We start from the raw sequence: 14,839 nt of genomic DNA on the forward strand, positions 1-14,839 counted from the left end.
GTTCCTGTACCTCTAGGAGGAACATACAAAGGTGCAGCTTCCCGCATAGGTTTCGCATGAACTACTACATTCTTATCTGTTTCGGAAGTAGAAGCCTGTGTCATACTGGTCTGGGATGTTTGTGCAGCTGCCTCTGCTGCCTTTTTCTCTTCTCGCAAACAGACTGTTTCATCACCCGATTTAACCAAACGTCTGATTGAATCCACGACCTGAGAGAAGACAAAAAGACCATTACAATTTGCTTACAGTCATTTGCTATATCATCGGGCTCCAATTCATCTGAATATTTCCTAAACCGCTCAATGATCTCTATTGCGATTATCTTGGTAAAATATATTTGCTCTCTTTCCTGACAGCTTTTCATGTTATCTATAAGTTCAGAAGCAGTAGCAGTACTGCAAATGGCTTTATGAGCAGTGGATCTAAGGTCAGCCGCATGTTCAGTGGTCAACATAGAACGAGTTTCCCGTGGCTTATCCTGCTCTGAAGAAGAGTCCTCATCTGACTCATGAGGAGCAGAAGGAAATGTATACGGAGGCGGAGAATGGTTTAACAAAAGATAATCATCTTGTGGTTTATTAAGGATAGGATAGAAGGGTCGCCGAACAGCATGTTGGCCAGTTACCTGCAAATGACGCTCCCTATCTTCTCTCTATTTTACTTCTTTCATTTCTTTATTTTTTTCATTTCTAATGCTTTCGCATGAATACTTTTTTGCTGTTCTTTTTCGGTCAAGGCATGCTCTCACTTCTTTCGTTCACGCACTTCTTTCTCCCACATTCATACACAGTCAAACATGTCTTGCCTAGCCTTTCGCTTAAACATACATTGTTCCACATACTGAATCTTTCGCAAATCAAATTACCCATCAATAGGCTAACCAACTCTGGATCCTTACTAGTATATTTATTCCATAACGTGCTGTACATTATAGAAGAAATACCATATTTAATATACAGATCCCTATTAGGCGTCCCCTCTGGGCTGGCCGGTTGTCTTTCATCGAGTCTCAAACCGGTACCACCACAAAAGCAATACATTCTACGAAGTGTGCTAGAAACAGACATGCCAAGAATAGTGCAGTATATGCAAAGTAGCACTTAAAGTACGTTGTACGTTGTGCTGTTCAAATCTTATACAGAGCAGAGAAAATTCTCTTCATTACCTGCCTATATAAATTGCAATTTATATATACCCAAATCAAAATCCCAAATTGGCCAATACAAATTCTAAACCAAACGGCAAGCGTTGCATCAATGACCTTACCAATCCCAAATGTCCAGATTCCAACTGCCAAGTTGAATTGACCAAATGGTCACTGCACGGCGAATCAACAGATGAGATCTCAGTCAAGGACCGGCACCACCTGGCGGGTCAGATCAGAAAGAGAGGAAAAACGCCGTGGTTGCCAAGAAGCGGGTCTCCTCGGGCAGCGATCGTCCGCTGCGAGATTCCAATCCTTCGTTTCGACCACTCCTTTGGGCATTCGAGACGCCGATGAGCCCCACTGGTTGGGCACCAATTTGTCATAGTGAGCCTCAGCTAGGCCTACCAGTGCTAGGGGTAGGCCCTTCTCTGCACAAAGTCCTCAGACCAATAGGATAGAAGTTGGCACGGAAACTGAAATATAAAACAAAGCTTTTATTAAACCTCATGAGGTGGAACCACATTCACACAACACCCTTCGGTAGTGTATGAAGTAGCACCCTTAATAGAAGGAACATGCTCCTTTTATACCCACACAGGGGCTCAGAAGAAGGTGGTACAAGTACAGAAGAGAAGGTTTACATACCTAAAAGGTCATACAGAAATGCAGAGTCAACAGTAGGGAGGAGCTTAGCAGTTTACTAATTGCGATAAAAATACGCTGACAGTTACAGACTAAGACATATGTGAACAGTTACAATTTCTTCTGCGCATGTGCAGAGTAGCAGAGCCTAAATATAGTCTGTCTATAAGCAGAGTACAAAAGTAAATGACAGCAAGGAAGGACAGAGCACATGGTGAGCACATGGCAGACAAGATGGCTACCAAATACAAGATGGGTTCAGCTAAATGCTAACCCCGATCGCTGCCAAATTACAACAATTTAGTCGGGTGACATGGGTGAGCGGTGCCATGTAGATGTTGAACAATATCGGGCTGAGGGATGATCTCTGGGATATGCCGCAGATGATCTCGGAGGCTACGGACTGGGAAAGGGGGGAGACGGATGCTCTGGGTTCAGCCGGAGAGGAAGAAGGTGGTCCATTCCAGAGTCTTGTCTCAGATCCCAGCGTTGTAGAGGCGTGCGGTGACAGGCAGTGTCGAAAGCAGCTGATAGGTACAGGAGGATGAGGGCCGCAGTTTCGCCATTGTCCAGCAGGGCCCTGACATCATCGGTGGCGGCGATGAGGGCAGTTTCAGTGCTATGGTTGCTGCGAAACCCAGACTGGGACGGGTCCAAGATGTTGTTCTCTTTGAGGTAGTGGGTCAGTTGTCCGTTGACAGTCTTCTCAATGACCTTCGCGGGGAACGGAAGCAGGGAGATGGGCCTGAAGTTCTTGAGGTCCTTTGGGTCCGCCTTAGGTTTCTTGAGTATGGAGTTGATCTCGGCGTGCTTCCAGCTCTCTGGAAAGGTCACGTCTCTAAGGAGATGTTGATGGCCTTGCAGAGATGGGGTACGATGGTGGCGCTGGCTTTGTTGAAGATGTGGTGTGGGTATGAGTCTGAAAGGAGAGCCAGAGTGGATGGTGTTCATGATTTGGATGGTGTCATCGTCGTTTATGTTGGTCCAGGTGAGCAGGGGATTGATGCGGGTAGTGACCGTGCGGTGTGAGGTGTCGGTGGCTGTCAGGGCGGCCCGGTTGTTGAAGCTGTTGTGGATGTCTACGATCTTGTGATGGAAGAAGTTGGTAAGGGAGTGGCACAGGTCTTGCGATGGTGAGATGTCATTGGTGTTTGAGCTGGGGTTGGAGAGTTCCTTCATGATGTTGAAGAGCTCTTTGCTGTTGTGTGCATTGTTGTTAATGCGGTCCTTGAAAGAGGCCCTTTTAGCAGATCTGATGAGTTGATGGTGTCTGTGCATGGCGTTCTTGTGAGCTGCGCAGTTGTCTGGTGTCTGTTTGCTATGTCATTTCTTCTCTAGTTTTCAGCATGTTTGCTTGGAGGCTTGGAGGTCCACAGTGACCCAGCTGGCCTTCTTGTTAGTGCATCTGTTGGAGGGTTTCTTGATCAGGGCGAGAGTGTTGGCGCAGTCATCGATCCATTGCCTGAGGTTGCAGGCGGCAGTGTCGGGGTTGGTGGGGTTGGCAGGTGGGCTTTGGGTGAGGGTGGTTTTTAGCTAGTCTTCGGTGATGCAGCGATGGTTGGTCCAGTGGAGTTCGGTGACATAGGAACTGGTGGAGAAGATGGGGTCAAGCGCGTGGGCAGCGGAGTGGGTGGGCGTTGTGACGAGCTGTCTGATTCTGAGGTTGGTGAGGTTGTCAATCAGTTTGGTAGAGTTGGTGTAGTTGTTGTTCACGAGGTGGAAGTTCAGGTCTCCAAGGAGGATGCAGTCTGTGGAGACAAGGGCGTGTGTGCTGATGAAGTCTGCGATGGAGTCGCTGAACTGAGGCCAGGGTCCAGGGGTTCGATAGACGAGAGTTCTTCTGAGGGTGGTGTTGGGGGTCAGTGTGGATCCAGAAGTGCAGGTATTCAGAGGTGTTGAGGGTGTCATCGGTGCTGGTTGTGAATCTGAGTGTTTTTGTAGACGATGGCGATTCCACCTCCCTCTCCATTGGTGCGGTCCCTGTGGGTTATCTTGTAGCTGTACGGGATGGCTATGGCGATATTGGGTGCCTTGGAGGAGTTCATCCAGGTCACTGTCAGGAAGGCGACATCCGGGGAGGATGTGTCGAATAGGTCCCAGAGTTCGATAGCATGTTTGCGTGCGGAGCGAGTGTTCGGTAGTATGCATCTGAGGTGGCCGAGTTCAGTCGTGGAGGGCGGTTTGGCGGCTCAGTGGCTGATGAAGCTACAGCTACGGCAGGAGAAAGGTCCTTTGGTGTGCTTCGGGGCGGCCAGGAAGCAGGTGTGCGGTTGTCCGGTGTTGAGTGCGTGGAGGGTGCTGGCGGTGTAGTGGCGGCGGTTGGTGTGGCATTCACTGGGACTAGGAGGTCTGGCGCTGGGCACAGTCCAGGCATGGACGGGCACAGACGGGCACCAGCGGCGGACCGGCGCTGCAGCCACCATTATGAGGGGAGGTGGGTGGGAGGAGCAGCAGGGAGGTGGGAGTGGGAAGTGAACGGGCAGGCAGTGGGGCGGGGGTCGCAGGGGATGCAGCGGCGGGAAAACGGTGCACAGAGAGCGAGAAAACAGAAGGCACAGAAGCGGGCAACAGAACCAAAATAACACTAGGGCACAAAAACAGAACAACAGATACAGGACAGCAAAAGCACAAAACAGAGCAAGGTGAAACGGACACAGAACCGAACAACAGAGTCAAAGTAACAAAAGGGCACAAGACTAAGCAGCAGATTCAAGGAAGTAAAGCACAAAAGCAGAGCAGGGGGACACGGTCTTACAGGTGGTGCTGTGCGGCGTGGGGGAGCGACCTACTCGAGTCAGGGTCAAGGGTTGCTCTCCTCACCGCGCAGCTTCTGCCATTATGAGGGGAGGTGGGTGGGAATAACAGCAGGGAGGCTGGAGTGGGCAGCTAATGGGCAGGTAGGGGTGGGCATTTAGGGGATGCAGCGGCAGGAAAATGGTGCACAGAGAGCGAGAAAACAGAAGGCACAGAAGCGGGCAACAGAACCAAAATAACACTAGGGCACAAAAACTGAACAACCGATACAGGACATCAAAAGCACAAACCAGAGCAGGGGGACACGGTCACGGAACCGAACAACAGAATCAAAGTAAAAAAAGGGCACAAGACTAAGCAGCAGATTCAAGGAATCAAAGCGCAAAAGCAGAGCAGGGGGACACGGTCTCACAGGTGGTGCTGTGGGCAGTGGAGGAATGACCTACCCGAGTCAGGGTCAAGGGTCGCTCTTCCTGCTAGGACATGGTGCATACCTCGGCCAACCTGAAACTTGGGCCTATTGTTGAAAGACCCTGGATCACTGTTGCGTCACTTTTTGTGATGCAAAAGTGGCACAAACCACAAAATCATATTTATGTAGCAATGCAAAGCTACTTTGCATGACTTTGAATGGCCTCATAAATATGGAGTAATTCAAGGTAGCATAAAGTGCTGCGTAGCCTTACTCTGTGGTAGGCAGGCATTCCATGGGCGTTGTTGTGAGCGTTACCTTGCAACACCCATGTTTTTGATGCATTTCCAGATTTACAAGCCCTAGGGATGCGCCAAAAACCTAGGCCTCTTAGGGGAGCCACAACGAGGAGAAATAGCACTGCCCCCTCCCTCCCCGATATATCTCCTATGTTCACAGCTTTCCTCATGATTGGGAAGCTCCATTATTGAATGGTGACGAAAAGTACATGAAAAAGCAACCCTTACTAAGTGGATCAAAAACTTTCAGAGGTCATTGCATGACTTGAATTAATGTGGCTTTATTGACAGAAAGATTAACTAACGAGACAATTGCATTCTTGTTGTACAGCCCAAAGCCTCAGAGATTAATGCTACATTCAGCTCCTGTCATTGACACTTACAGGATGAGTAGCTGTCTCAGACGCTCTCATCTGGAGGTAGGAACTCTCTTGCAAGAAAATGTTTAAAAAAGTTAAGTTATTCTTTCAAGACAGTAGAGAGCAAGTATCATAAAAACCCCAAAATTAAAAGTAAAATATGTTTTAAATATAGTAGATAGGTGAAAAGGTGACAAATCTCACACATGTATCTAATACGGACTCTTCTATATGTCAGATCGCACAAGGCACCAAATGAAACTAACTTTTAGCAGATGTCAATGCATATCGTGCCTCAGAGGGCCTAATATTGAGTTTGATTAAACTATTAACAAACAACTCCTCTTTGAAGCTTTTTAATTCTAAGCTGAAAGAAATAATATACTAACAAGGGTTGCTAACATCTTTAATAGTTGCTTTAAATAAGTATATAAAACAATCTACATTGTATCAGCATTCATTTGAAATGCTATATCAATGCAAAGATCAATGAACATGCATCACGGACACTTTAAAGAATACAATTTAAAATAATTTTTCTTGGCCTGACCTTAAAATTAAATCAATAATTGAGATCTGCTAAAAATTGCATTGATGAGCACTAGGAAGCCAGCATCTACATACTGCATTCTTATTTATCCTTTTACCTACAAAGACCCCACACTAGTATATGATTACTCATTAGGGACCTGATTTTCCAACCCATTTTGCGGTCTCAAATCCTGTGATTCACAATAACATAGGTTGTGCCACCAAAGAAAGGAAACTCACAATCTGTATAAGACACACTGTGGGGGAGATTTACTAAGATTTTATGCTGTGCTTGTATCACAAATCGGCACAAAATGTTTTCTTCTGATTTACTTTCTAGCGCTGAACATGTTTAGTGCTGGAAATAACATGAAAGTAACACAACACAGTGCATAGTTACTCTCTTTAATAATCAGCACCAAGGGGGCATACCATGGGTGGAGCATGGACATTCACATGCAACCCCGAAGGTTTCTGATGCAAAACCCTATCTACTAAATAAAGTAAACAGAGTTTAGCGTCAGAAAAATGCACCATTTTAGAATAGGTGCAAAAAAGGAGAAATGCTTTCATTTCTCCTTCCTTTTCCATCTTTGTACATGTGCTGCTCTTTAAAGCACACATACAAATAGGGAAAAGGGTTAAAGTCAGTCAATGCATAATATTTTGTACTGGAAGGACAAAACCTATGCTAGACTCACTGAGACACCCTTGCACTATAGCGCAGATGTGCCTCCATGGTGCACAGCAGCTGGGAGGGAGGAGGTCAACTGTCCCTCACAGGCCCTGATCCCTGCATATGCAGTTTCGTGAAAGCCTCTGCATGGATATTTTATGAAGTGACTCATTAGTCCTTTAGTACATCAGTTGCCTTGTAAAATTCAGTTTGACGTTTGAAAGCAGTCTGTTTCCAAACAACACCTACTGCTTTTTGATCCCCATCTCTATTCTTTAACCCCTTCGATGCTGATGACGGAACGGTTCCGTCATGAGCGTCGGTTGAGCTGTGCTCATGACGGAACCGTTCCGTCATGACTCCGCCCGCGCAAGGCGGAGTCAGCATGGGCGGGGAATTCGCGCCGCACGCATGCGGTTAAGGTCAAATTCAGAAAAGTCGATGTGTTATTATTACCAAGATTTTAAAGTTTTTAGAGGACCTGACCTGAAGCAAGAACAAAAATACATATTAGAAATAAAGCTGTATGATAATATTTGCTTAAGTACAATTTTGGGCTACAATTTACCACTACATTGCTGTTGACAATACAAGCCCCCAGGATAAGGATTACATTTTGATGTTTTGTCATTTTGCAAATAATAAAATATTCTCAATTTTACTTTTGTTTAACTCTTTGTTTTTTTGCTGCAAATATTAGTAAATGTTAGTAAATGTTAGTAAATGTTATGTTTTGCCAGGTATGCTTGAAAATGTTAATTTGTTCAACAATTCAGCAAAAGTTCATCTTGCGCAGAAAGAAATGAGTCAAAAATTGAAAGGGGAAAATATCATCTGTGACTTGTGCGTTGAACCCTGAACTGCTACCTTAAGCACATACTGATATCACCTGCAGATAGATGTTGTATTTGTTCATGTTAAGTTTCCCAATTAAATCTTCCGCCTCACCCTTCATGCCCCTCCAGACAATGAACAAATCATCAATGTAGCGTAGCCACATGATGACTTTCTTTTTCAGGCGAGAAGGAAGGGGCCCACTCACTGGTGTAGACCTTAACGGTCTTCCTACCCTTTTCTCCACGCATGCTCCCGTCACTTCACTCCTCACTTTGGTATTTGCACTTAGTATGTGCTTACGGTACCAGTTCAATGCACAAGTCACAGATGATATTTTCCCCTTTCAATTTTTGACTCATTTGTGTCCACCTATGCCAGATAGGGCAATGGAGAAGTGTGGCTCACCGATTAGAACGGCAGACCCTGAGGTACAGGTCTGGCCCGGGACCAGGGTTCAATCCCCGTCGCGACAGGGTCTTGGGCTCAATGTCCTGGGATCCGATAATTCTCACCTCGGTGCCTACTCTAATCATGGGTTCCACTCTGCAACTCTGGGCAATAGCTTGCTTAATCTCCACACCGGCCCCAACAACGCTAGGATGCATGGATTCACCTTGGGGGTGCCCAGGAGTGGACACCTCACAGGAACAGGCCAGGAAGGGATCCACAGCGGTATTCGTACAGCGCTTGGAGACCCCTGGGTGATAGGCGCTATACAAGTGCAAATTACATTTACATTTACATATTTAGACAGTTCTGTCAATTTTGCTATTCAAGAGACTTGCCTGTAATTTGAAATGCAATGTGTATTGACTTTCCAGTATGAATTTTTTAGGTATTTGGTCACTAGCCCTTTATCCACGTCTTATGACCCTAGGAAAGCACCGCTGAAATGTGAAGAATAGTGGGTCTCATAGTGGGTCTATGCTGGGCACTGGCCCTTTACTTATTATTTTGCGGCATCTGCCATGCACGTTGAAGAATTTTATTCTTTCAGCATGCATTACTTCACCAAATGGTGATTTAACGCTATACATGAGCAGCATCTGTCCTTTTGAAGGGGTACTTAACCGGTTTGCATTAACCCGAGCATATTTACATCACGGGTCACGTGGCAGGTAGCCATTATCTTGGCTTTGGGTAGAATTTGCCTTTTTGCGGCACATGGATGCACTAGACACACTTTAAATACGTGTGAGAGCATACACACGCACGCTGCCATGTTTTTCGTTAGCATTGAGGTGCAATTATGTAATATGAATTATGAATTCAAATGTGTGTCAGAGACATCTCTCTGTAGCCACTTGGCAACATGCCATAATTTTGTTTATTATACTACTGTGTTTACATATTATGTATTCTTTGATTCAAAATATAATTTTCTCTAACACTACATCATGGCCGCCATCACTGTGAACCAGTCCTATTTCTCTTTTGACTGTGTAAACGTGTGTGAAAAATTATTAGCTGTATCAAAGTGTGCCCCTTAATTGAGGAATGTCCCCTGGTCACAGCACTGTCTCCTACTGGGGTTGCAAATTGTCTAAAATGAAGTTACCACATCATTTGTCTTCCAGAATTCGTACTTTATTTCATTCTGTTTCAAAGATTAATTTCACTCTATAATTTGTTTCTTTTTGTATTGCCATTTGCATTATAACAACAGTCTCCAGCCTCCTCTCCAATGCATTTCGGCTAACTTGTAGCCATCATCAAGGGAACTGTGGTCTGTAAATAAATTGATGCTTTAAATACACGAGGAATCAAAAAAAATATAAAAGAAAAGTGATGGTCATATGAGTCTTGCAGCAAAAAACGAGCATTATGTAATCAGAGAATGGTACCAAATCAACATGATGTGTTATGGTATGATGTGAAACGGATCGTGAGTTCTTATAGATCTAATGATGTGCACCACGGTGTTGTCTTCGTGAAAACCATTGAAAAAACGTTAGCGTCTAAATTTCAACGTACTGTTCACATCATGCAGTAGTGTGAGCGCTTCGTTCTGATTCCTGCAACGAGGAGTTCAAAAGGTGTTGTCTTCGTAAAACGATCGAATAAACGGTAATGTAAAAATTTCAACGTACTTTTCACATCGTGCAGTAGTGTAAGTGCTTCATTCTGATACATGCAACGAGGTGTTCCAATATGCATAATACGCTAATTCAGATTTTCGTGATAACATTGAAGAAAACGGTAACGATCAATCTGTTTAAAACGCGAAGTCGCGTATGTGCGCGATTACGATCTGTGCCATTATTTCGCCTCCTAAGTATCATGCAACTAGAGAGATTTTTACAGAGTCCACAATGTAGTCTTAAACGGGTGCCTAAACAAATATAAACAATAACTTACTGGAGAACGACAAGACAAGCGTCTCCTCTCGTCGCGTCTAGGCATGTAAATAAACAACAGTGAAGAAGGACTATATTCAAAAACTGATTTGGGGTCCATATTAGAAGGTGCAAATAATGACATGTGAAGGTGAAAGAAGGACTACATGAAAATGGATAAACTAAGGTAAAAAAAAAGCCTTAACCAAAGTTGCAAAACATGCCAAAAAGAAATTGTAACCTTAATGGAGTGTCAAAAAACAAAGGAAGCTCATAAAAATAAATTCTGCATGATCCACAGATATACTTCGGTGAATTTCAAAAACAATTATTATCAGAAACAAGGATTATGTAATATACAATCACTATTATCCAATTTCGTTATAAGGGAAAACAAACTCAGTGTTAGCATTTGAAAAGTCAAATCTGATTCTAAATCTTATAATCATTGTCTCTATAGATAACAACTGTACTCCATCCTATCATTAATTCCCATGGGTTTTAAAGTTTTCAGTTTGTAAATCCAATAATTCTCGTGCTGTAGTAAGTTCTTGTTGTTATCCACTCCTTCTCTTCTGGTAACCACTTCCAGGATGGGTTATCTTAGTTGACTCAAATTATGTGAAGCTTCCCAAAAGTGACTGGCTACTGTGGATTTCATCATCTTTTTGCGAATATTAGATTTGTAATCATTTGGCCTGATTTTGATTTTACGTTCAGTCTTTCTTACGTATCACTGCCAACAGGGACATTTTAGTAGGTAGATTACATTCATAGAGTCACGAGTTGCAGACACTCTCAATTATATTTTTTATCCTTTGCTCGGATGAGTGATTGAATTACCCTTGATAATACTGTTGCAATGACTGCAGTTGTGACAGGGCACAGTACCCCGATATGTTTCTTTTGATCTTTGTTCTCTTTGTTTAAGTAATTCCCCCAAATGTTTGCCTCACTGATATGCAAAGATCGGTTCTTCATTAAAAATGTTCTTGTAGTCTTCTTCTTGGGAAAGTTTTGACCAATGTTTTTGATGATACCCTTAAATACCTTACTTTTTGTAGAATATTTGGAAACAATAACTGTCCTGGTGTTCTCTTTTTTTGTCTCCTTTGTCAAAAGATCTTTTCTACTCTTTTGTGCACATCTGTTTTTAGCCTGTTCCAATGTTTCCTGGGGGTACCCCCAATCTTTGAATCTACTTTCCATTTCCTTGCTTCAAATCTCTGTTCTTTCAGGTGAGGACATAATCCTCTTTACTCTAAGTATTTGAGAATAAGGGAGATGTCTTTTCAAGCTTTCCTGATGAAAACTATTGAAATGAAGTAGATTATTCCGATCAGTAGATTTTCGATAGATGTCAGTTTCAAAACCTGAATCTTTTCTGAGAACTTCCACATCTAAGAAGGTAATTTTTGTAGAATGAATTTCCGAAGTAAATTAGATGCGTTCATCCTTTTTATTCAGTTCTTCGATGGCTTTTCGTAACAATAATTCTGTGCCTGTCCATATAATGAAATGGTCATCAATGTACCTTAAAATTAGTTTAGTGTATGTCATCCATGGCTCTTGTGTCAGGATATGTTTGTTCTCAAATCTTTCCATATACAGGTTCGCATATACTGGGACTGCCGAATTTCCCATAGCTGTTCCAGTTTGCTGTAAAAAATATTGGTCTTTCCATTTAAAGTAACTGTGGAATAGGGTGAAGCATAGAACTTCCATCAGAAAAACTTTAAATTCCAAGTCCAATTCAGTATTTAGTAATGCATATTCAATGGCTTCTATACCATCTTAGTGGGGTATCAAGCTGTATAAGGATTTCACATCCATACTACATAGTATTATCGGTTCATCGGTTGTTAATTTGATTTTTTCTAATCTCTCTATGAAGTGGGTGGTGTCCCTCACATATGTCCTCATCCTTGTCACACACGGCTGTAAGTATTTGTCCAATATTTGACCAATAGGTTGGTGGATACTGCCTATGGTGGACACAATGGGTCAAAAAGGAGGTTTTTTGAGGTCCTTATGAATTTTAGGCAGCATGTATACTGAAGAACTTTTAGGATGAGCTATGGTTAGGAATTTGTTTGTTCTCTCATTGATTATTCCCTTATCAAAAGCATTGTTCACAATTATATGTAGCTGTCTGGCAAATTGTTCAGTAGGATTTGTTTCCAAAGATTGGTAGATGGTTTCATCTGCCAAATGTAATGCAACTTCATGTTCATAATGTGAAGTATTTAATATTACTATTGCACCACCTTTGTCTGCCTTTTGACAGATGATGTTTGGATTATTGACAATCCTATGTAGAGTGTCTTGTTCCTTCTGTGTGAGGTAATGATGCCTTGATTTCTTTGAGAAGTTCAATTTAGATATTTAAATTTTCACCCAATTTTCAAATATGTCCAGTGTTTTATGACTCGTTGGTGCCATAAAGGTACTATGGGGTGACAATCCCCGTAGTTGATCATCCCCTTTCTCTGTGATGACGTTATCAAAAAAATGTCTTAGGCCTAGTTTCCTCATTAGTTTATAAAGACTAACCTCTAATTCAAATTTATTTGTTTCAGTTGTAGGTACATATGTCATTCCTTTTTGTAGTATTACTATATCTATTTTATTCAATTTTTGATCTGAGATGTTAATGACCAAATTCTATAAGGATGAGGACATATGTGAAGGATACCACCCACTTCATAGAGAGATTAGAAAAAATCGAATTAACAACTGATGAACCAATAATATTATGTTGTATGGATGTGAAATCCTTATACACCTCGATACCCCACCAAGATGGGATAGAAGCCATTGAATATGCATTACTAAATACTGAATTAGACTTGGAATTTAAAGTTTTTCTGATGGAACTTCTGTGCTTCACCCTATTCCACAGTTACTTTAAATGGAAAGACCAATATTTTTTACAGCAAACTGGAACAGCTATGGGAAATTCGGCATCCCCAGTATATGCAAACCTGTATATGGAAAGATTTGAGAACAAACGTATCCTGACACAAGAGCCATGGATGACATACACTAAACTCATTTTAAGGTACATTGATGACCTTTTCATTATATGGACAGGCACAGAATTAATGTTACAAAAAGCCATCGAAGAAGTGAATAAAAAGGATGAACGCATCCAATTTACTTTGGAAATTCGTTCTACAAAAATTACGTTCTTAGATGTGGAAGTTCTCAGAAAAGATTCAGGTTTTGAAACTGACATCTATCGAAAATCTACAGATCAGAATAATCTACTTCATTTCAATAGGTTTCATCAGGAAAGCTTGAAAAGACATCTTCCTTATTCTCAAATGCTTAGAGTAAAGAGGATTGTGTTGGGATGTGTTTGAATAATCTCCCAGATAACATCAGGTGGGAAAACAACCACCTAGCCTTCAGGAAGCGACTGAAGAAATTTTTGTTCCATTGAGTATCTCCATCTAGCCCTACGGTCTAACAGCGCTGGGATGCCTTAGGGTAGCCATGCGCTATAAAAGAGCGTACTCATTGTGTACTCACCTGAAAGAACAGAGATTCGAATCAAGGAAATGGAAAGTAGATTCAAAGATAGGGGGTACCCCCAGGAAACATTGGAACAGGCTAAAAACAGATGTGCACAAAAGAGTAGAAAAGATCTTTTGACAAAGCTGACAAAAAAAGAGAACACGAGGACAGTTATTGTTTCCAAATATTCTACAAAAAGTAAGGGGCCTCATTTATGAGGCCGTGCGTCACTTTTACGCCGCCGGTGCGTCACTTTTTGTGACGCACCAGCAGCGTAAATAATGTGCCTTGTTGCACCATATTTACAAAGTGACGCATCTAGGTAGATGCGTCACTTTGTAAACCCCTGCGCCAGGTATAATGTATGCAAGGGGGGCGTATTGACGCAAGGAAGGGTCGTAGAAGTGACGCAGTGAAATCTATGATATTTCACTGCGTCACTATTTGGATGCCGTTGCGTCAAAATCTTGCGCCTGCCTCACAGCAGGCGTAAGACTGACGCAGGCCCCATGTGAAAGGGAGCATTGCTGGAGTTGCGTCACTTTTGTGACACACTCCAGCAATGCGTCACTTTTGCGCTTACAGATACGTCAGAAATACTGCGTATCTGTAACTCCTTGCGACATGATGCGCCATACATTAAATATGTCGCAAGGAGTGCGCAGTGAAAAGTGACGCATCGCTGTTTTTACGCAGCGATGCGTCACTTTTCATAAATGAGGCCCAAGGTATTTAAGAGTATCATCAAAAAACATTGGTCAATACTGTCCCAAGAAGAAGACTTCAAGAATTTTTTTAATGAAGAACCGATCTTTGCATATCAGAGAGACAAAAATTTTGGGGAATTACTTAAACAAAGAGAACAAAGATCAAAAGAAACATATCGGGGTACTGTGCCCTGTCACAACTGCAGTCATTGCAACAGTATTATCAAGGGTAATTCAATCTCTCATCCGAGCAAAGGATATAAAATAAAATTGAGAGTGTCTGCAACTTGTGACTCTATAAATGTAATCTACCTACTAAAATGTCCCTGTGGGCAGTGATACGTAGGAAAGACTGAATGTAAAATCAAAATCAGGCTAAATGAACACAAATCTAATATTCGCAACAAGATGATGAAATCCACAGAAGCCAGTCACTTTTGAGAAGCTTCACATAATGTGAGTCAACTAAGGTACACCATCCTGGAAGTGGCTACAAGAAGAGAAGGAGTGGATAAAAACAAGAACTTACTAGAGCACGAGAATTATTGGATTTACAAACTGGAAACTTTAAAACCCATGGGAATGAATGATAGGATGGAGTACAGTTGTTGTCTATAGAG

The sequence above is a fragment of the Lissotriton helveticus genome, chromosome 2_2 (assembly GCF_964261635.1).
Source record: "Lissotriton helveticus chromosome 2_2, aLisHel1.1, whole genome shotgun sequence".
NCBI lineage: Eukaryota > Metazoa > Chordata > Amphibia > Caudata > Salamandridae > Lissotriton > Lissotriton helveticus.